At 37.6% G+C, this 22,603-nt stretch overlaps 1 protein-coding gene across 7 annotated transcripts in view; it reads left to right on the top strand.

Moving 5' to 3' along the window:
• MAGI2 (membrane associated guanylate kinase, WW and PDZ domain containing 2) overlaps positions 1 to 22,603 on the top strand; it is a 1,336,469-nt gene that overhangs the window by 1,058,432 nt on the left and 255,434 nt on the right. The gene's annotated exons all lie outside the window — the stretch shown is intronic.

The following is a 22,603-nucleotide window of genomic DNA, read 5'->3' as shown; positions in this document are numbered from 1 at the left end:
CAGCTTACCCTTCCCCCTCCCCATATCCTCAAGTCCATTCTCTACATCTGCATCTTTATCCCTGTCTTGCCCCTAGGTTCTTCAGAACCATTTTTTTTTAGATTCCACATATATGTGTTAGCATATGGTATTTGTTTTTCTCTTTCTGACTTACTTCACTCTGTATGACAGTCTCTAGGTCCATCCACCTCACTACAAATAACTCAGTTTTGTTTCTCTTTATGGCGGAGCAATATTCCATTGTATATATGTGCCACATCTTCTTTATCCATTCATCTGTCTCTGGACACTTAGGTTGTTTCCATGTCCTGGCTATTGTAAATAGAGCTGCAGTGAACATTGTGGTACATGACTCTTTTTGAATTATGGTTCTCTCAGGGTGTATGCCCAGTAGTGGGATTGCTGGGTCGTATGGTAGTTCTATTTTTAGTTTTTTAAGGAAACTCCATACTGTTCTCCATAGTGGCTGTATCAATTTACATTCCCACCAACAGTGCAAGAGGGTTCCCTTTTCTCCACACCCTCTCCAGCATTTATTGTTTGTAGATTTTTTGATGATGGCCATTCTGACTGGTGTGAGGTGATACCTCATTGTAGTTTTGATTCTTATATTTGTAATGTAGTCTGATTTGCATTTCTCTAATGATTAGTGATGTTGAGCATCCTTTCATGTATTTGTTGGCAATCTGTATATCTTCTTTGGAGAAATGTCTATTTAGGTCTTCTGCCCATTTTTGGATTGAGTTGTTTGTTTTTTTGATATTGAGCTGCATGAGCTGCTTATATATTTTGGAGAGTAATCCTTTGTCAGTTACTTCATTTGCAAATATTTTCTCCCATTCTGAGGGTTGTCTTTTTGTCTTACTTATGGTTTCCTTTGCTGTGCAAAAGCTTTTAAGTTGCATTAGGTCCCATTTGTTTATTTTTGGTTTTATTTCCATTTCTCTAGGAGGTGGGTCAAAAAGGATTTGCTGTGATTTATGTCGTGGAGTGTTCTGCCTATGTTTTCCTCTAAAAGTTTTATAGTGCCTGGCCTTTGAGGGTTTTTTTTGTGTATGGTGTTAGGTAGTGTTCTAATTTCATTCTTTTACATGTAGCTGTCCAGTTTTCCCAGCACCACTTATTGAAGAGGCTATCTTTTCTCCATTGTATATTCTTGCCTCCTTTATCAAAGATAACGTGACCATATGTGCGTGGGGTTATCTCTGGGCTTTCTATCCTGTTCCATTGATCTATATTTCTGTTTTTGTGCCAGTACCATACTGTCTTGATTACTGTAGCTTTGTAGTATAGTCTGAAGTCTGGGAGCCTGATACCTCCAGCTCCACTTTTCTTTCTCAAGATTGCTTTGACTATTCGGGGTCTTTTTTGTTTCCATACAAATTGTGAAATTTTTTGTTTCCACTTCCTCTTTGTTCAACAAATATACACGGTCTTTTCTTTGTTACCACATCAGTCCATTTGCAATAGGTATTTTCACACTTTCTGATTCAGTTTGTCCAAAATGTGATTTTTCTGCCTAACTGTCAGTCCTCTGAAAAGCCAGGTCATTTAAGGTGATGGATGGTAAGCAAAAGTTAAGCCATATTGTTTTTTGATACCAATAAATATTGGTTCTTTCTTTATATTACATTTATTTGTAAACAATCAGCAATGTATTGCCGATTTAAAGCAGTGTTTTAGCCTAAAGGTCACGATTCTCTTAGTTTTGAAATAACAGCATTACCAATCTGGAATGCTTAAAAATAGAGGGAGTAGGGGAGGAAAACATGGACTGAATGACAAAGAAAAGGATCCGGTCACTCTCCCATGTATACAGTGCCATGGAGAATGCAAAGGGAACACCATTTAGAAGGATTCCCTTTGCCTTGATTCCTCCCTTTAAAGGAGGTTGGTGCTTATAGTTACTCTGCTATTCAGAAAAGGAGTTTCAAATTCTGTGATGCTGACCAACATCTAAGGATCTTGAGTTACTTTGTAAACTACCATAGAACATAATAGCAGTTTTGACTGGATAAGGTAAATCATGAAGTAACTCACTTCCTTCAACAGACACTCATCTATCTCACAGTTTACTGAGCACCTGGCACATATGATTAGCCACCAGGCTACACACGGTGCTCTTCCCTGGAGACTCAGTCATGCTCACTGTCCCATGGAGCTTTCTGTTCAACAGTGATGACAATACAAAGAATCATCAGAAAAGGGAAAAATGGCCAACCAGGCAGGGTTTCATTAAAGCAGTATCATTGGAGTTGTGTCTTAAAGGATAGTCTTTTAAAAGGCAGAGATGCATTCTAGATGGAGGACATAAACAAGACAAGAAAAGCTAAAAAGCATGGAGCATGTTAAAGGATTGTGAATAGCCGGTTTTGTCTATACTGCATGACAATTCATTCAATAAATATATAATCAATCTGTACTGTGAACAAGGTTCAGTCTTGGATTCTTGGGATAAAGCAGTTAAAAACAAAACGTTGGCTCATGTACTAATGGAGCCAACATTCTGAAGGAGAGAGATAAGCAATAGAAAAAAAAAAAGATCTATAATATAATGGAAGTAGTGAGAAGTGCTGCCCTTTTCAAGCTACCTTGTTCTCCTTACTGATGTTCTCCTGGAACTCATCAAGCAAGATCTTGCTTTAGGGGTTTGCATTTGCCATTCTCTATATCCAGAACACTCATTTTCAACACATTCACAAGGCTCTCTTCCCTCACCTCCTTCAGACCTCTATTCAAATAGTCCTCTCTCAGTGAAGACTTTCTTATTAAGCAGTAACCACCACTCTCCCCCAACACATCTTATCTCGCTTCCCTGCTTTGATTTTCACCATACAACCTATTTTCATCTGGCATGCTATTTAATTTGTTTATTGACTCTCTCCACACTGGAAAGTAAGCTCCATGAAAGAAAGGGATTTTTGCCTATTTTGTTTAGTGTTATACTCTCAGCACCTGTACAGTACCTAGCACATTCAAAATATATTTGCAGTATGAAAAAATATATTGAAAAATAAATTAGGGTTAAGGTGGTTAAGTGAATGATGTGCTGCTGTTTTATGGGGAGGCTAGGGAAGACCTCTCTAAGGAAGTGGCATCTGAATAAAAGGAAGGAGCAAGTCACATAACTATCTGAGAAAAGAGTTTCCCAAGCAGAGGGAACAGCAGGGGCAAAGGCAGGAGCATCCTGGCTGGAGCAGAAAAAGCTAAAGAGGAGAGTGATAGAATATGTGAGAAAGATAGCGTGAGTCCTGCTAAGGATCTGGATTTTATTCTGAGCGAAAAGGGAAGCTACAGAGGGTTTTGTTTTGTTTTTAGCAGAGTGGTGACACACTTTGACTTACTTCTGTAAAACATTACCAGGCTACAGGGTGGAGAATAGACTATAGCAAAGCAGAAAGAGATAGACAGGTAGGAAGGCAGTACCAAGTAGTTTAGACTGGTGTGAGAGCAGCGGAGATGTAGATTCCAGATGGCTTTTGAAGGTAGAGTTAACAAGATTTGCTAATGGAATAGATGGATGTGGTAAAAAGATATCAAGGAGGAATTCAAGGAGTTAGACTGTATAGATGGAGTTGTCATCAACTGAGATGGGGCAGACTATGAAAGGAGCAAGTTGGGCAAAGGGAGGAGCGTTAGAAATGGAGAGTTAGTTTTGAAGCTCATACATTTGAAATGCCTTTTAGATATCCAAGTGGAGATATTGAGTAGACAGTGGGATTTTTAGTGTGAATCTCAAGAGAAAGGTCACAGCTAGAAATATAAATTTGGAATTTATCAGTGTATAGGTGGTATTTAAAACCATGGAAGTAGATCAGATCACCAAGAGAATTAGTGTGATTTAGTCTAAAAACCACTAACATTTGCATGATGTTTTACCATTTACCAAGCAATTCCACATCAACTGGAAAATTGCAGGAGTTAAGATTACAAATCTAAGATGGACTTGAAAAAGAAAAGTGACTGAAAGGCTAAGAGTAATATGAGAGAGAATGCTGTCTGCACAGTGCTTTACAGATGACTGAATTTGGAGGATGAGGTTGTTAAAGACAGCCCCAATTCCTTCATTTGGAGGAACTATAAATATGTGGAGGTGGAGAGGGGTCATGAAGAGGGATGATGATAATTATTATTTTGAACACGGTGAGTTTCTGGTGCTTTAACACCATCCAGATGACGTAGGAGGAGGAGGGGGGGGCTCTTTGCCAAAGTCAAGCCCTATTTATCCTTCAGAACTCAGTTCAAACATTACTTCCACCGGAAAGTCTTCTCCTCCCAGTCTCCTTGGTCTAAGTCAGGGCTTTTCCTATCTCATCGCCACCTCCACACGCTTAGGATTGCCTGCTTATTTGCCTGTGTCCCGCTGAGTTCCTTAAAGAGAGGGATTTTATCTTTCATGCTTGTGTCCTCAGCACATTGGACAGTGCCTGAGATGGATGGATGGATGGACGCATGGATGGATGGATGGTTGGATGGATGGATGGATGCATGGATGGATGGATGGTTGGATGGATGGATGGATGGATGGATGGATGGATGGATGGATGGATGGATGGATGGTTGGATGGATAGCAGCAATGAGAACCCAACTGAAGTTGGTTACATTAGTTTACACTAAAGACAACCACTGTGGTTTTGTGGAGCCCAGAATGGAGAGGGCAGAAAGTACACTAAAAGTCAACTACAGCTTGATCTCAAATAGCATCTGTTCTGTATGAAGTATTTTTCAGGTCACCTGGCCACCAGATTGAGACATAAAAATGTGAAATATTCACCACACTGAAAGACTTGGTGACCAAATTAAGTTCCCTAGATGTTTGGGGATGAAATTAAGTATATTAAAAACTGCTCTCTGAAAATTTCTCCTCTGTTTTAAGAATGGGATGAAGGCATTTACTAGAAAAATGAGAACTTTTGCATAGACTACTATGTTCAACATCTGGATATAAAGTGGAAGACAGCTAAGCTCACCACTGTACCACCAACACAAAGCTGAAGTTAATGCCCTAATGACTTGAACCCTGGACCATCACATTTAAAATGACTGATCCTCTATTTACTAAGCTACTCAGAACAGTTGTTGTTTAAGGGTACAAACTTGCAATGATTAGTAAGTAAATCCTTGAGATCTAATGCAAGTATAGTGAATATAGACAGAAACATTGTATGATATTATCAAACTTTCTAAGAGACTAATTCCTACCTTACAAGAATTAATGAGATTTAATACATATGAAGTGATTAGTCCAGTGCCTGACACAATAAATTTTAGTTGCCATCATCATCATCATCGTCATCTTTGGTTATTTGTGATAAGCACACTTCCCAACTGAGATCAGGCAAAAACCCATTCAAAAAGCAGGAAGTTAAATTTTGTTATTCTTTTCCAAGTGGCTTTAGATAATATGCTTTTAGTGAAGAAAACCTGTAAATGCATAGCAGAACAGATAGAAGGTTTGTAAGGCAGTTACTCTCAGGTTTGTGACATTTCCATGTAAAATATTTTTGCCATGTTCCCTGGGGAATTAATTCTTCTCTTGATGCTAAATCACAGCTCTGTATCCACCATGGTTTAAATGTGGAAAGTATAGAAAATAGCTTATTCATATCAACTTCCCCCTCCCCCATTTTTGATGTTTTTGATCAGTAGAGTATTGATTTTCTACCTATGAATAAGCTTGATATTAATGACCTGTGCCACCACAGACTGTAAAGGACGTCTCCTAAGCTCTCTTGTTGTGCATATAAAAATTCATAGATAGCTACAACATGAAATTTCACATTATTTATGGTGTTACTTTCAACCTTTTTTTCAATCAGAAGTCCCTAAACTTTTTGCTCCTTGATTGTCTTTGGCAGTACATATAGTGAAGCCTGTAGATCCTTCTTGGAATAATATTTCTAAATGCATAAAATAAAATATGAAACTATCTGTGATTTCTATGGGTAACAGAGTCATAGCTTCTGCTATGCTACTGTTGTTTGTTGCAAACATGTATTATTGAAGGAAATGCTATATTTCTGTTAGAAATAACTGAAAATAAAGATGAATTTTTTTTCTCATCCAAGTCCACAGACCACTCTGATAAAGATCCCTGATGTAAAAGAAAAATTTGTCACTTTGTGATGAATATACTAAAGTGCAAAGTTGCTACCCTTTTTGATTAAATACTATTGTTTTATGTACCTTTGAATTGTATTAAATTTATTTTTGCTGTTTAAAATACTATACCCACATTATAGAAAAATAAGAAAACAGAATGACAGGAATCACCTATAATACACCCACCTTTCATATTCCCTGTTAGCATTTTCATGTGCTTCTTTCCAGTTATTTTGTAACTGCCATCATCATATTGTATATGTAATTTTGTATCCACTTAAAACTAAGCATTGTATCATGAGCATTTTCCATGTTGTCCTACAATGTTTACAGCCACAGTTTTCATGATTATGTGATATTTCTTATCTTACTTAGCCATACCGTTCCTACTGAATAGCAACATTTTTTGCTACTATGAGCAACATTGTTTCATAATGGGTGCTACTGTGATAAATTTAAGTATAACTAATTCTTTAAGTGAGCAACCAATTAAAAGTTATGATATGTATTAAGGGTTTAGAACTTACCATACATTATTTCACTTTAATCATCACAGTGAGCCTTCTCTTTTTTGTTAATAAGCTTTGTATTATTATTATTATTGTGAGACAGTTTTAGATTTACAGAAAAATTGTGGAGATAGTTCCCATATGCCCCACACTGAATTTTCCTTACTGTTAATATCTTATTGCCAGTATGGCACATTTGGTACATTTTATAAGCCAATAGTGATACAGTATTATTAACTAAAGTCTATACTTTATTCACATTTCCTTAGTTTTTACCTCATGGTTTGTTTTGTTTTGTTTTCTCCTGTCCCAGGAAAGGAATGCCCTGGGTGTGTATCCAGGACACCACATGACCTTTAGTCATCATGCCATGCCTCCTTAGGCTCCTCTTGGCTGTGGTAGTTTTTAGACTTTCCTTATTTTTGAGGATCTTGACAGTTTTGAGGAATACTGGTCAGGTATTGTGTAGAATGTTCCTCAGTTGGGATTCGTCTGAGGTTTTTCTCATGGTTTTACTGGGGTTATGGATTTTTTTGAGAAAGACCACAGAAGTAAAACACCATTCTTATCATATCACATCAAAAGTATATACTATCAACGTGACATCACTTGTTGATGTGAATCTTTATCACCTGGCTAATGTCTTGTTTGTCAGATTTCTCCACCAGAAACGTATTATTTCCCCTTCTTTTCATACTGCAGTCTTTCGAAAGAATTCATTTTGTGCACTGCACACTTACCAAGTGGAGAATTATGCCCCGCCACCTTACACAGCCACATTTGTTATTTGTAATTCTTCGGCATAGGTTTGTCACAAGCCTCCTTTAATGGATGAGAAAACTAAGGTTGAGAGAGATTAAGGAACTAGCCCAAGCTGCGTAGCCTTCCATGCTTATAACCGCTAGAGCTCACTTCCTCTCCTCCACGGCACTGGTGGACTACTGCTCCTTACCTCAGTCTTCCTCTCTGTGCTGCGCCAGGTGAGCCCTTCCCAAGCTGACTGGGCTGTTTGTGGCTGCTCAGCAACTCCTGTACCTGCCCATTTGGGGAGGTAGGTATTCATTCTACAAATATCACGTGTTCGTTTGCAAATACCAACTTCCCTCTGATGTCTAAGCAAGTATTTCCAAAACCACCAGAAGTCGCTCAATTTGGGAGAAGAAAGATACAGACAAAAAAGACAGAAGTGCTTCCTGCTTTGATAAATGCTATTCTGCTTAGCTCAATTTATTGACTGAAAAAAGTATTTGTATGTAAAACACTATTCTAGGCATAAAGCATACCCCAGTAAATTAAGTCCCTGCTTCACGGAATATTTTAGTGAGAGAGAGAGAATATAAGGAAATAAATCCATCCTTAATAGCATATCAGTTAGAAGTGCTGTGAAGACAAATAAAGCAGAATTAGGGAATAGAACACTCAAGGAAGGGCTGAGTCCAGGACATTTCAACAGAGAGCTCAATGAAATGAAGCAAGGCATACCATGCAGAAGGAACAGAAACTTCTAAGGGCCTCAGGATGCACTGTGCTTGGTCTGATGAGGAAGAGCAAGGAGGCCAGTGTAGCTAGGGGACATAGATCAGGGTTACGGGGATGGGGAGAGAGCAGAGGCTGGACATGGAGGACCCTGTGGGCCACAGTAAAGCTCCTGGATTTTGTTCTAAACATGATGAATAACCATTTAGCAGAAGAATAAAGTAATAAGATTTATAGTTTTTAAACCTTGATCTGTCTCCTGTGCTGAGAAGAGACTGTCAGCAGAAAAGGGCGAAGCAGAGAGACCAGTTAGGGTACTACTAGAGTAGTCCAGAAAAGAGATCATGATTCCTGGGACTAGGGTAGTAGCAGTGGTGGTGGTGAGAGGAGGGTAGGTTAAGTACATATTTTGGAGGTAGCCATGACTGGATGGATTTTTGGACATTGAGAGTGAGAAAGGAGGAGAGATCAAAGATGGCTCTGAAGTTTTTGTCCTGGATGGTGGTTTCAATTACTGAGAATTGAAGACTCAGGGATAAGCAGTTTTATACATATTAAGTGTGAGATGACTTATGGGACCTTCTGGTATTGAGTAAATAATTGAGCCTGAAGTTTTTAGGAGAGATTGTGCCTGGAGATATAGATTTGGGGGAGAGTAATTGACATATGGGTGATGTTGAAATACACGAGATTGGATGAGATCATCTATGAAATAAGTATAACAGAGAAGAGAAACAGTTCCAGAAAAAGGATACAGACGAGGACACTAGAAGGAGCGATCAGTAAGACTGAAAACCTGGAGAACGTGGTGTCCTGGAAACCAAGGGAAGAAATTTCTTGAGGGAGATAGTGATCAACCATGTGACATGATGCCAAAGAAGTTGAATAAGACCTCACACCTTCAGTGGTCATGGAGATTCTCTTAACTTGGATAGAGGCTATCTTGCCTTCAATGGATGAACATTCAGACACCAAATTTATAGTTTTCTTCCCTACATTGGCCTAAGAGACAAATAGAGGCACATATGGATGTATTCACAGAGTCTAGTCGATCTTATGATTATAGTCAAAGTACACAAGGACTTACAGATCAAAAGTGGAAGCAGCTGGAAAAAGAAATAATAAAGTCAGATTTATCAACATGATCTTTCTGATACTTTCTCTAACCAGCAGCATGGATACCATCCCTGAGCAATTGTTGCATTATTAAATAGCATGATCAACTGTACTTACATAAATATTAAAATATTGTACAAAAACTAAAAGTCATAGAGAGGGAATAGAGAGGTATAGGTAGAAAGGCAAAGTAACATGAGGGTTATTATTTTATCTTTGACAAAAGATATTCAACAGAGATAAAATGGGTGACTGCCTTCTTTAAATATAATAGTGTATTCTATTCTAATGAGCTAGAATAGTTGAAAATACATATATCCCATGCAGAAATATTATCCCAGAGCCTTGTTTACTATAATGCAGTATTTGGAACAAAATATCCATTCATTGGTCTCAGTAATTAAAGTACCAAAAGAACTTCATTAAATTCAATTCAACCTTTTAAGTTTGATTACCATATAACCAAAGAGTGTAAGTTCCTTAATCAGGGGAACCATGCCTTATACTCCTTCTAATGCTTAGCATGGTACTGAGCACATAATAGAGGCTCAATAAATACATATTGGTTGGTTGGTTGGTTGGTTGGTTGGTTGGTTGGTTGGTTGGTTGGTTGGTTGGTGGGCTGCCTGCTTGGTTGGTTAGCTGATTGATGGCATTGTGGCAAGATTTCAGTGCACACTAAGTTAAAAACAGAAAGACTGTATTTGCTAAGTGTTTCCAAACTTGTCCTAAGATCTTATGCCTTAGGCAAAAAGTATTTCCAAATGTGAAGTTTATTCATCCAACAAACATTATTGGTTCCTTATAGTATTAGACTCTGATATGAAAATGAATAAGAAACACAGGACAGAATTAACAACTTTGGAGTTCCTAGGCATTGAAAAGATAATGGCCCTCATATGGAAATCAAAATACAAATCATGCTAAATAATGAAACTAGGATGAGAACGCCTAACAATGTTCCTATTTTTTCCTTGATGACTATTTTGATGCCCCCCTCCTTTCTCAGAATATATTAAAAATAAAATTCTTTCTCTTAAAATTCTATCTCCAAGGTACTATGCTTGTTCTATTGGTTAATTCAGCAATAATGGCACAGAATCTTCGCGCCTGGAAGTTCACAGTCTAGTGAGGGAAACACAAGTGTTAAAGTACAGTGTGGTAAGAATGATGCATAATTGAAATATTTACAACATACTAATAAAACATAGAGAAAATGACAAATATTGCAGAGAATTAAAGCATGGAACCTGGGAAAAGAGAAAGCATTTAAAAGAGAGATGTGTGTATTATCACATAGAACTTAAACAGTACATAATTAATTCTGAATTAACATTATTCTGTTTATATTGATGTTTAATGGGAAAATATGAATAATGGATTAAATCTGGAGCAAGGCATGATTTTATTATTTAAACATTATTTTTCGTGTAGACTATTATTACAATTGTAATGTTAAATTTATGTACTGAATTTGCCTGTCTCGTGGTAGAAGGATTCCCACTGAAATTACCCATCTCATGAAATGAGCAAAGCGTTGCTGGGTTTACAGTCCTGGCACTGTTTCCTCTTCTGTTTATTTAGTGGCTTCATTCATTTGGGACAATAAACCCCCACTGAAAATTGAGCCACTTGGATTTATTTTGCACATTTATTTTAAGGAAAGGAAGATAGTATTTATAGTAGTTTCTTCTCTTTCTTTTATCTAAATGATAATTTGGATACCTTTGTTAAGTCTAGAGCACATCCTGATAGCAAGATGTTTTAAACAACTCACCTCAAATCTGCAAACTGTGAAAATACTGTAGATTACTGATGCTTTTTTGATGCTGAATCTATCAAAACTGTCAATTAGTAGTCACTCTATTTAAGAGAGATTAGCTTCTATGTTATATAACAAAACATAACAGTCATGCATGCACACACACACACACACACACACACACACACAAAACATTCTCTGTAAAAAATAAAATAACACTTTTAAATGATTGCTCTGAAACCAAAATTACTATTCTAGCCTGTATGATTAACAAGAAGAAACTATATAGCTGTAGTCTACATTACAATCCTGCCTGATAGGCTTAGGAAATATATTGGTGAAAGTTCATTCAGGTTACTTTTGAGAACTACTTTAATTTGTTACTAGTCATTTATGCAGATTCCCTTTATGACTTAGAAACACAAATTTTTGAAAGCTAAAACTTCTCATTGCTGTTTTAAGCACGCCCTGTCATGCTGCCTGTAGAATATGGTAGGCTTGACCTCAAGTCTTAGAGATTGTCTGTTCCAGCCCCTTCATCCTTTCTTGGTCTACTTGATATGCTTCTCCTCCATTAGACCCAATATTTCTACTAGGTGCTGACTAGACCCTCCACCTCACAAACACCTTACATTCATCCTGCCCCTCTCCACAACTTCTCTGCTTCCTGAATTCTCAGTCTGGCCTAATAGCATGATTGCGGACCCCATTTCTCAAACTAGAACCTAAACATTGGTTCCCAAAACTTCTCCTTCTGTCTTAACTCCATATTCAATAAGCTTTGACAATTCCTCTTCAGAAAACTTCTCCTTTCTTAGCTTGGTTCAGGACCTCATTGTCTGTTACCTCAATCAATGCACTAGCCATTCTAAGCTGCAGTCAAACCCTAACTTTACCTCCAGACTTATCTTTAAAAAAAAACTGATCATGCCACTTCCCTCATATAAATCTCTCAGGATTTATAAAACAGACAAAACAATTCCTTAGCTTGGAATACAGTATATTCCACTATAAAGTCCCAGCGTACCATTGCAGCCTTATATGGCAGTAATTTCATTCCACCTACATTGAACTCTCTCAGCTTCCCTTTCATGAAACCTGTCTACTTCGGTATAAAGCCCACATAAGCTCTGATGTTCATGAATTGTGCCTGCTCCTTATTCTTTCATTTTTTAAAAATTAATTAATTTATTTTTGGCTGTGTTGGGTCTTCGTTGCTGTATGTGGGCTTTCTCTAGTTGCAGCGAGCAGGGGCTTCTCTTCATTACGGTGGCTTCTCTTGTTGTGGAGCACAGACTGTAGGTGCACGGGCTTCAGTAGTTGTGGCACACGGGCTCAGTAGTTGTGGCGCACGGGCTTAGCTGCTCTGCGGCATGTGGGATCTTCCCAGACCAGGGCTCGAACCCATGTCCCCTGCATTGGCAGTTGGATTCTTTTTTTTTAAATAATTTTAAATTTTTATTTATTTATTTATTTATTTATTTATTTATTTATTTATTTATGGCTGTGTTGGGTCTTCGTTTCTGTGCGAGGGCTTTCTCTAGTTGCGGCAAGTGGGGGCCACTCTTCATCACGGTGTGCGCGCCTCTCATTATCGCGGCCTCTCTTGTTGCAGAGCACAGACTCCAGACGCGCAGGCTCAGTAATTGTGGCTCACGGGCTTAGTTGCTCCGCGGCCTGTGGGATCTTCCCAGACCAGGGCTCGAACCCGTGTCCCCTGCATTGGCAGGCAGATTCTCAAGCACTGCGCCACCAGGGAAGCCCCCGGCAGTTGGATTCTTAACCACTGCCCCACCAGGGAAGTCTCGCTGCTACTTATTCTAAACCAGTCATGTCAACAATTTCATACTTCTCTTCATCATCAATTCCTGATTGCATTTCTTCCTGACCCCATGATTCTTATTCTAGTTCCCTCCTCATCTTCTTGCTCCTTTAGAACCAATTCTTGGTTCTTCTTCTCCATCTCTGAGCTCTGGCTTCTCACCTTCCTCTTGGCCATTCCAGCATATAGCTTTCCTATAAATAATTCCCCTAGAACTCCCAGGATGCTTCACCTCAACACAGATTTTCATAATAGTCATCATCTCCAGATTTACACTAATCCTGCAAGTGAAACCCAGACCATGCCTTGACTTTGCACCAGGTAGAAAGAATGCCTCGCCTCAGAATTCCTTTCCCTCTGCCAGATTCTTTCTCTTTGCCAGATTCCTATTAATGACACAAGCAACATGTCAATTCTACTATGACACCTTCCCTGAATTCTTTAGATAGTCATTTGCGACGTTCCTTATATACTCCCAAGACATCTCATCATATATTCTATATAACACCTACCCTTTTGTATTGTAAAATATCTGGCTCCCTAGTAGATGTTAAACTTCTTGTAGACAAGGATAATATCTTAATGAAGCATGGATATTTGAAATTTCCCTTAAATCCTTTTAAAATATGGGTATAGAGAGGGAGGAAGAAAGAGGGAGAGAAAAAAAAAGAAATCGTATTCCTTTTAGTATACAGAGTGACTTTCATTTTTTTTTTTACCTTGACCACAATAAGGAATACATGTTACACCAAGAACTCAGTACACAATCACACACATACGCAGATGTACATATACACAGACACAGAAACTGACATAAAAAGTTTCAGAGTACTTAGTTTACTAATGCAGTGCACTATATTCCATTATTTTTAACATTCATGTTGACTACTAAATTGATTTTGAGAGCAACAGTGTATTGGAATTACTTAGGGGTCTTTTAAAAAAAAATGAATCCATGCTTGAGTTCCAGCCCCAGAAATTCTGATTTAATTGACATGAGTTGTGACCTGGACTTAGAAATTTTTAACAGCTGTCCAAGTATTTCTAATCTGCAAGCTAGGGAGTGGACTGCAGAACTGGAACCTTGCTACTCAGACTATGACCCTGAGAGTTTTGTCATGAACCTGAGAGTTTGTCAGAAATGCAGAATCTTGGACTTCACTCCAGATGTCCTGATCAGAAACTGCATTTTATCTTGTCTTATAGAAATTATTTTAAATAGTACTGTATATATTTAAGGTGTACAATATGATGTTCTGTAATATATATATATAAACAATTCAAGTCATATATATATAACTATATATATATGAATGGATTACTACAGTCAAGCTAATTAACATATTCTCCCACATAGTAACCTTTTTTTTTTTTTTTTTTGGTTGCTTAGAATTTCCAGTATTTTTTAAAAGTACTTGAAATTTAAGGTCAACATTTTACTAAAGTATGGCTACCCTGGAGATGGAGCATATTTTAACAACAAAAACAACATACTTTTGATTTGGCAGTGTGGCATAAAAGAAAAAAGCTTATTTAAGGCTTGATATATTTTTGGCTGATAGTAATAATACAATTTAAATTTTAAAAGGAAATATTTTTGTCTTTAAAAAACGCACCATGTTCCCCACTTACTTTTAAATTGAGATAAAATTTATAGAGAGTGAAATGCACATAACTAGAATGTGCAGTTTGATCTGTCTAAAGAAATATACCCATATGAGGCCACCAAAGTCAAGATATTAAATATTTTCCTCCTCTCAGTGTTCTGTGTCCCCGTACAGGCAATCTGCATCCCACATAGGCAAATCATGGTCTTCGATCACCATAGATGAGATTTGCCTGGTCTGGAACTTCCTGTCAGTGGAATCTAAATATATAAATGTATCTATATTGTTGTACATATCAGTAATTTATCATTTCATATTTCTGAATAATATTCCATCACATGACTATGCCTCAATCTGTGTATTATGAATATAGCTGTTATAAACATTCTTGTCCATGTACAAAAGAAAAGAACAAAAAAAAGACACTGCATTTTAACAAGCTCCCCAAGTGATTTGTAAGCACATTAAAGTTTAGGAGGCAGGGTTCGGCTTAGAAGACAGGAAGTCACTTAAACATAATGGTTAGAAGTACAGGCTGTGGTGACCATGGGCAAGGTACTCACCTCTCTGTGCTTCGGTTTCCCCATCTCCCAAACAAGCACATAACAGTATTATTTCCAGTAACAGTGACCGTATCCTCTCCATAGGGTTTCTGTGAGGATGAAATCAGATAATTTATATTAAAGGTTCTTCACAAAGCCTGGCACATAGCTGGGCACATAACATGAATAAAATAAGCATCATCTATTTGTATTATCCCCAGTGCCAGCAAAATGACTGGCAGATAGTATGCATTCAAAAATTGTGCTCTTCACTTATTGAAATGGAGACTCAGAGAGGTAAAATAATTCACTAAAGTTATGTAACTTGTTGACCAAAAATCTAGGAATACAAAGGAGTTCTAAGAATAGACCTAGATTTCTTTGGATGCCTCATCCAGTCTGTCTGCCCTGTGGCTAACAGTTTCTGATTTATCAGGTTTCGGTACTTATTGGAGTGCAAGTTTCACTAAACATCTCTGTGTAGTTTCATGTACTGAAATAGTGGTTTCAGTGAGTTTATTTTGCCCTGGCTCATAAAAGCTATTTTGGAAATTGTCAGAGTTACTTGCAGGCTATTAAGCCATTTAGAGGGTCCACAGCCAGTTGGCCAAAACGTGTTTATCCTCCAGCATCTGCCCATATCTATCAGAATTTAAACTGTAAAGTATGCTTTTTAAAATTGTAAATCATTTTAATCTTCGTGTGTATTTTCTACACTTATTTTTGGAGCGTAATTCAGAACATGATTTTGCCCAGGGAATTTCCTGGCCATTAGCTTAAGCAGTAATAGTTTTGGGGGAGCGGTAGGTCCCTTAGTTAATGGACACACCAGTGGTTGATTCTGCTCCCATTTTGGGGATGAGCAGCCACATTTCTCCACTGATGACCAAACCACGACTGGAGTGAAAGTAGAACTCATGTACTGAGCTAGTGATCTGCTCCATAGCTCAGTGAACTTTTTATTCCCTTTTGCCTGAAAAATCATGTTTGAATCAACTGGGGAAAGAATATATGAAGAGAATATACTACTTCAGAAGATCAGCTAGATACTGATAAATATATTTTATTGACTTCTGGCCAAATAAGCATGACCAGCTTCTCCAGACAGAAAACGAAGGATTCTCAGAAGATGAACTGCACTTTGCTTGGCCCAATCAGGGATGGAGGGGAGCAGAGAGAAGGGGACACAGGAATAAAGGTGTATTTGCCAAAAGTTCCCATGGATAGAGCCGCCTAGATTGGATAGCAACTTAAGAATAAAACTGCACAGTTCTCTAATTATTTTAAAATAGAATTGGCTATTTTTCAGTTTTAAAATGTCAAAAGAGAGCTAGAAATTGGCTCTTAAAAAGTACATTTAGTTGGCAAGAGAGTCCAGGCTGAATATCAGGCTTAAAACTGCAGCAACCAGGTGAATTATATCCTAAATTAAATGACCCTCAGAGCATCTTAGCTGCAGCTAGGACCTGAAGAAGAGAGAAGCCAGCTAGGAACCGATGAACCTAAACTGATAGGCATGAGCCAGCAGAAAGGAGCCTGACCCATGGTCCCTTGTGCAGATCCCTCTGAGTGGGGAGAAAGTCATAGTGTCTGTGTGTGTGTGTTTGTGGGTGTGCGCGCGTGCACTGGCTCATGTGCACGCCCATACCCATGTCCAGAGTGTTCCTTCCCATCGATGCTGCAGTTATAGTTTAAGTGAACACAGACACAATGCAGAAAAAATTCTTGCTCTATTGGTTCCAAGGGCAGGAGCTGTCATTAACTGAAAGAGACAGTGCTTAACTACTATCAACAAGGAGATTAAAAACTGAAAAGCATAAGACTCACCTCACATAGGGCACATGAAGGAGTCATCAAATCCAACAGCAGTCCTTAAACACCAGTTGAAAGAAGGTGAGTTTGCAGGCTTCAGAGTTGCTTCTGGGAGAGCTGAGAATTTCAGCTGGAAGCACAGTGCCCTCTAGGGCAGGGCAAAGTGTAGTAATGCCCAGGATAGTGTCCTGGGAGATTTGGAAGAGCTCCCTGATGCTGCAGGAGTAGGTAGTAGATGTGATTTGGAGCAGCTATCTCCCTTTGGGGAGAAGAAAATTCCTCCTTTAGTTAAACCCAAGGCTCATCGCCCTATGACCCACCCACAAATACCCCCTTCACAAAAACAAATTTGTGGGTACTGAGGGAGGTGGTGGTTAATGGTAGATACCAAATATGTATACATCTACTTTAAATCCAGGAAAGAATAGGAAAGAGCCACTGAACTTCAGCTTTTCCAGTTTATAACATATTGTCCATAAGAGACGTGCAAAATGCAGGAATCTGTTTCAGAATTCCTAAGAGGATCATCCTACCTCAGTTCAAATATATCTGATGATGAGGAAGTGAAGGGCGAAAGGAAATGTGTATTTATTTAATGCTCACTGTGTGCCAACATATAAAATGTTGTTTAATCCTCCTAAGAGTCCTATGAGATATAGGTATTATTATCTCCATTTAAACAGGTTAGATTCGATTGAGACATTCAATAAGTTCCAAGGACACCCAGCAGTTAAGTGGTGGAACCAGATATGTAGGACTCCTAATTCCATTCCTTAAAGCCTTGTTGCCACACTTGTGGACAGTCATGGACCACAATAATGGCATCTCTGGAGCTTGTTAGAAATACAGAATCTCAAGTCCCACTCCAGACCGACTGGATCAAGAATTTCTTTTTAACAATTTTTAACAGGTGATTTATAGGCACATTAAAGTTGGGAAGCACTGCTCTAAAGCTCTGAAGCCCATTGTCTTCCCACCACTCCCCAAGTGAGATGGTTCGCCCCATTATGGCAGAGCCATCACTACTAAAGGGTCTTCCTTAAATTGAATCAAAATCTCCTTCCTGGTAACCTATACCTGACAGCCTTCAGGGAGTCATCAGGTGTCAGTTTTTAGTATTCCTTTTCATTTTCTAAAATCTAAACTCAACTCTTAACATTTACACCTGTTAAATTTCATCTGCTGGTTTCAGTCTATTTTTCAGTCTAAGATCCTTTTGAATCCTGATTCATTTCTCCCAGATTTATAATTTACATATCTAATGGGCATACTTTCTTGTTATTCATTCAAGTATGATCTATTGGTATTTTTTTTTAATTCTGTGTATACATACACGTACATTAAATGCAGTTACTCATAGAGTCCAATGGCATGGGGACATTAATCCATTTATCAATTTATGTGGGTTCTGCTATTCAAAAAACTATAAATGGCTGTTGCCAGGAACTGGGGGGAGGGTGAAAAGGGGAGGTATTAGTCAGAGCATACAAAGTTTCAGTTATACAAGATAAATAAATCCTAGAGAGCTACTGTAGAGCATAGAGCCTATAGGTAACAATGCTATGTTGAATCCTTTAAAATTTACTACAAGAGTAGAACTTATGGTAAATGTTCCTATCACAAAATAATAATAAATAATTTTCTGTACGTAAGAATAGTAAATAAAGAGGAAACTTCTGGAGATGGTGGATATGTATTATGGCATAGTGATGATGGAGGTGATGGGTTCACAGGTGTACACATCTCCAGACTCATCAAGTTGTATACATTAAATATGTAAAGCTCTTTGTATGTCAATCATACCTCAGTAAAGTAGTTTAAGAAAAACTATAAATTATCAGAGGTATTTTCCAGGTCATGTTTCTCTAACTTACCTCCATCAAGAGTTTTTTGTTAAATGTCTTGCTAAACTCAAAATGCTCTATGTCTATGGAACTGTTCTAATAGCCTTATAGCATAGAGGGAATAAGGTTAACTAAGATTGATTAATTGTTAGTCATCCCATGTTGGCTTCTAGTAATTATTCATTTCTTTTCAAAGTGCTCGTGAATAACTTTTCTAACACGGTTCTAAAAGGGTAACAAATCTTATTTACCTGTTCGGAGTTTCTAGAAACATTTTCTCCTTTTTAAAAATGGGCCACCTGCCTGGCTTTCATGTTCTAAGATTTCTTCCATTCATTCTCATTTCTTAAAGAATTCGCACTGTGAGTTCTTTCAAGAGTTTAAACCTGGAATACTTGGAATCAGAAGATGTGGGTCCAGTACAGTTAAACAACAGGCTTAATTGCTTTGAGCAGCAATCACTTCATCTTTTCTATACAATAGACACAATCATCTTCCCAATAAGAGCTGGTATGTGGGAAAGTATTATATAAACTATGAATTGTGTATAGTACTATTGATAGTATTTGAAAAACTTTAGAATATAATCAGTGTCCTAGAAATGTAAAACTCATTTCGTGGTTGATACTCTCTTACTTTAATATCCCCTGTCCTAGTTCTGATACCACCTGGAGTCTCTATGCCAAATTCTTTCCAAAGGCCAGTGAAGCAATGCTGCTTATCTTGCCATGACCTTCCTTTACGACAAAGGTTGGCAAACTATGACACATGGACAAATTTGGTCCACTGCCTGTTTTTGTGTATAAAGTTTTATTGGAACAGTCAAATGCATTCCTTTCCACATTGTCTATGACTAGTTTTGTGCTAGAGTGGCAGAGCTGAGTAGTTGCTACAGAGACATATAGCCCATTAAACAAAAGATATTTACTGTCTGGCCATTTCCAGAAAAAGTTTGCTGACCCCTGCCTTAGACTATAAGCTTTAGAAAAGGGAGACTTTGTGGATATATAATTTTCTGTACACAATTCCTACTTCAGCTCTGTGCTTGATTAGGTAGGAAATAAATTCATTTTTAAATAATTCCTTTAACAGAATTTTGTGACCTAAATGAAATCTTATTCTAAAATAGTGCAAAATGATTTGATAAAGCTGGATCAGGATATTTAGCTAGAAAATCCTGTTGATTTCGAACCTTGTTGATCTAAAAAAAAAATACAAAAAAGGAGAATCCATAATGCTTCTGTTTGATTTTCAACCTTAATAAATCCCAGATATTAAACAAAAATGTATCTTTTATGATTTGATGCTCATGTCAAACTGAGCATCAAATCCCATTGCCTGGCAAAGTAGATATTAGTGGAAATAATGTAGCAGGTTAGGCTGAATCCCAGCTTTAACGTAAGATATGCTCTGGATTTTCTTTTAAAATAATTTTCCTAGCCAATGTGTTTTCATAATATTTGAAGATTCTAAAATTTAAGTACAGAGAAAAAGTTATCCGAAATTAAGAGTCTCGAGAGTCAAAGACTGAAACCACTTTGTTTTCTGGGCCTTTTTCAATAAAGAATTTCAGGACAAAGTACATGTTATTCTGTACGACAGTCTGTTAATTGTTTCCAAGAGAATAATAACAAGCTGTCCTTGAAAAGAATGGCTGGCAATGGAATTAGTTCTAGAGACTTTCAGATAGCATTTGCCAAGAAGCAAGGTCAGTCCAATAATATGTCAAACACATCCTTTATTAACCTGAAGAAATAAAATATACCTATAAATTATGAAGTGAATGGTGGCTGAGTAGCCTGACCACTGTTTTTAAATGTTCTCATTAACATTTAATGTCTATAATAAATGACTTTAAATTTTGTGCTTCTCTGAAAGGATATTTTAAAATTCATGAAAGCAATACCCTCCAGATTGCATGGGAGCGAACAGCTATGAAATTCTTCTGTAGAATCATGATCTAGCTTGAGTTGTACTCAGATAACCAATTAAATCATGTCTCAGAGTCTTCTATAGAATACATGACTATTCCAAAGTGGTTATTGCTATAGTTTGTAGTATCTGTAATTGGCCTAAAAACAATAAATTTGTTCCGGCAAAGTAACCCCGAAGACCTCAGTTAAAGTGAACATAAATAGGGGAAATTGATGAAAAATATACCCTTTTCTGAATGCTAAAACTGAAGAATAATTATTTTTTACCTTTCACCTAAAAATAACCAGGTGCTTAACCCAGCATTAAATAAATGTCTCAGTGCCACAGTGCAATAAATGTTTAACATTTAACAGATGAGTAAACTAAGATTGTATCTAAAACAGAGAGAACAAGAGAAGAATTTAAATACAAATACACACACACAGTATACAGCATGGTGTGTCACTTGCCTACAGAGCAGTAGACTTATGCATACTAGTTTGTCTACTCGGGGTGGCTTAAAACAGCCCCTAGGGAAATGTTTTTAGACTATATCTAATCTAAATTATTCAGACATAAGCTGTATTTCTCTGTGTTTAACTGAGAGATCTGATGCCACAATTTGAGTCAATAGGAGATATAACCCCAGGACTAATGAATTGTGATTAAAATCAAAGAATGTGATTTTATGCAGGATTTATGCTGTATTAAATAAGTAAAGGAGGGAAAATTTGTGTGAAAACACCTCCCCTGTCACATATTCCCTGCCCCAGTCAATGGCCACCACTCTAATCTTCATTTTCCTTCAATAAGTTTAACAAATGAATTTAAATAGACAGCACTGTGTAGTGTCAGAAATAGGAGATCAGAACTACTCTTTTCAGTTAAGTTTGAGCTTTGATCTCTATATCAGTGTTCTCCAGAGAAACAGAACTGGTAGGAATTTGCTTACGAAAATCTTGGTGCCTCACAAATTGGAAATCCTTAGGGCAGTCAGGCAGGCTTCAAACTCTGGGACAGGAACTGATTCTTCAGTCTTGAGACAGAATGTATTTTTCCTCAGGGAAACCTCAGTTTTGCTCATAAAGCTTTTCAGTTGATTGGATGATGTCCACCCAAATTATCAAGGATTATCTCCTTTACTTAAAGTCAGCCGATTATAGATGTTAACCACATCTACAAAATCAATGCCAAGATTAGTGTTTAACTGAATAACTGAGTACGATAGCCTAGCCAAGTTGAAACAAAGCTATCGTAGTCTCCTTATGAAAAGAAAAAATTCTTCCACATCCATGTTTGAGTAGTAATCTCTTCTTTAGTTTGTATTCCTTAAGAGAGTTTATAAAAATCATATAGATCCAGATATACAAAACCCAAGATGAGGAGTTTGGGCAATTATTGAAATATTTGAATGACAAGCTTTGCTTGTCTGAATTAGTGGGGCAGACAACCTCAGTGCACTAGACATTGTTTCTCTCCTAGTCCCAAACCTGGACTTGAGGAAAAGCAGTGCCATGAAACCACCAGCTAATTAATGGCATTCTGTATGATGACAGCATGGAACACTGAGAAATCTTTAAATGCAAGATTTTCGGGAGGGAGGCTATAATTTCCCATCACTGCCCTGCTCCCCAAGATAACCATCTCTCATCCTACTTTGCTGAGATAATGAATCGAGTTTCCTCATAAGTGAAGGTGAAGGTAAAATTTTATTATTGCTTGTACTCTACTTTTTTTCCCCTCTAGGGTCAGAAAAATAGAGGATGTTCTTTCTTCATTCTGAAGCTAACATTCTACCTAAACTTTCAAATTCACATCCTCTGATCCTTATCTAATATTTTAAGTTTCTCTTTCCCACTTTTTCCTCCTCTTTTCTCTGCCAGATGCCTCCTCCTTTTAGTTACTTTTCTATGTATTTCCTGCCTTTCCCTACCAGACTTCTTCGTAGTAGGTAGGCAACCACTGCATCCATTTCCTCACTACTCCCTGTCTCTCCAATTTCCTATACTATTATTTCTACCCTCAGTAGCCTACTGAAACGAAACTTGGAAATGTCTTTAGGGTTCGCCCACTTGGTGAAATCAATGGCCACTTCG

This window comes from Balaenoptera physalus, assembly GCF_965194825.1.
Source record: "Balaenoptera physalus genome assembly, chromosome: 8".
Classification (NCBI taxonomy): domain Eukaryota; kingdom Metazoa; phylum Chordata; class Mammalia; order Artiodactyla; family Balaenopteridae; genus Balaenoptera; species Balaenoptera physalus.
This window is presented reverse-complemented; position numbering and strand designations above follow the sequence as displayed.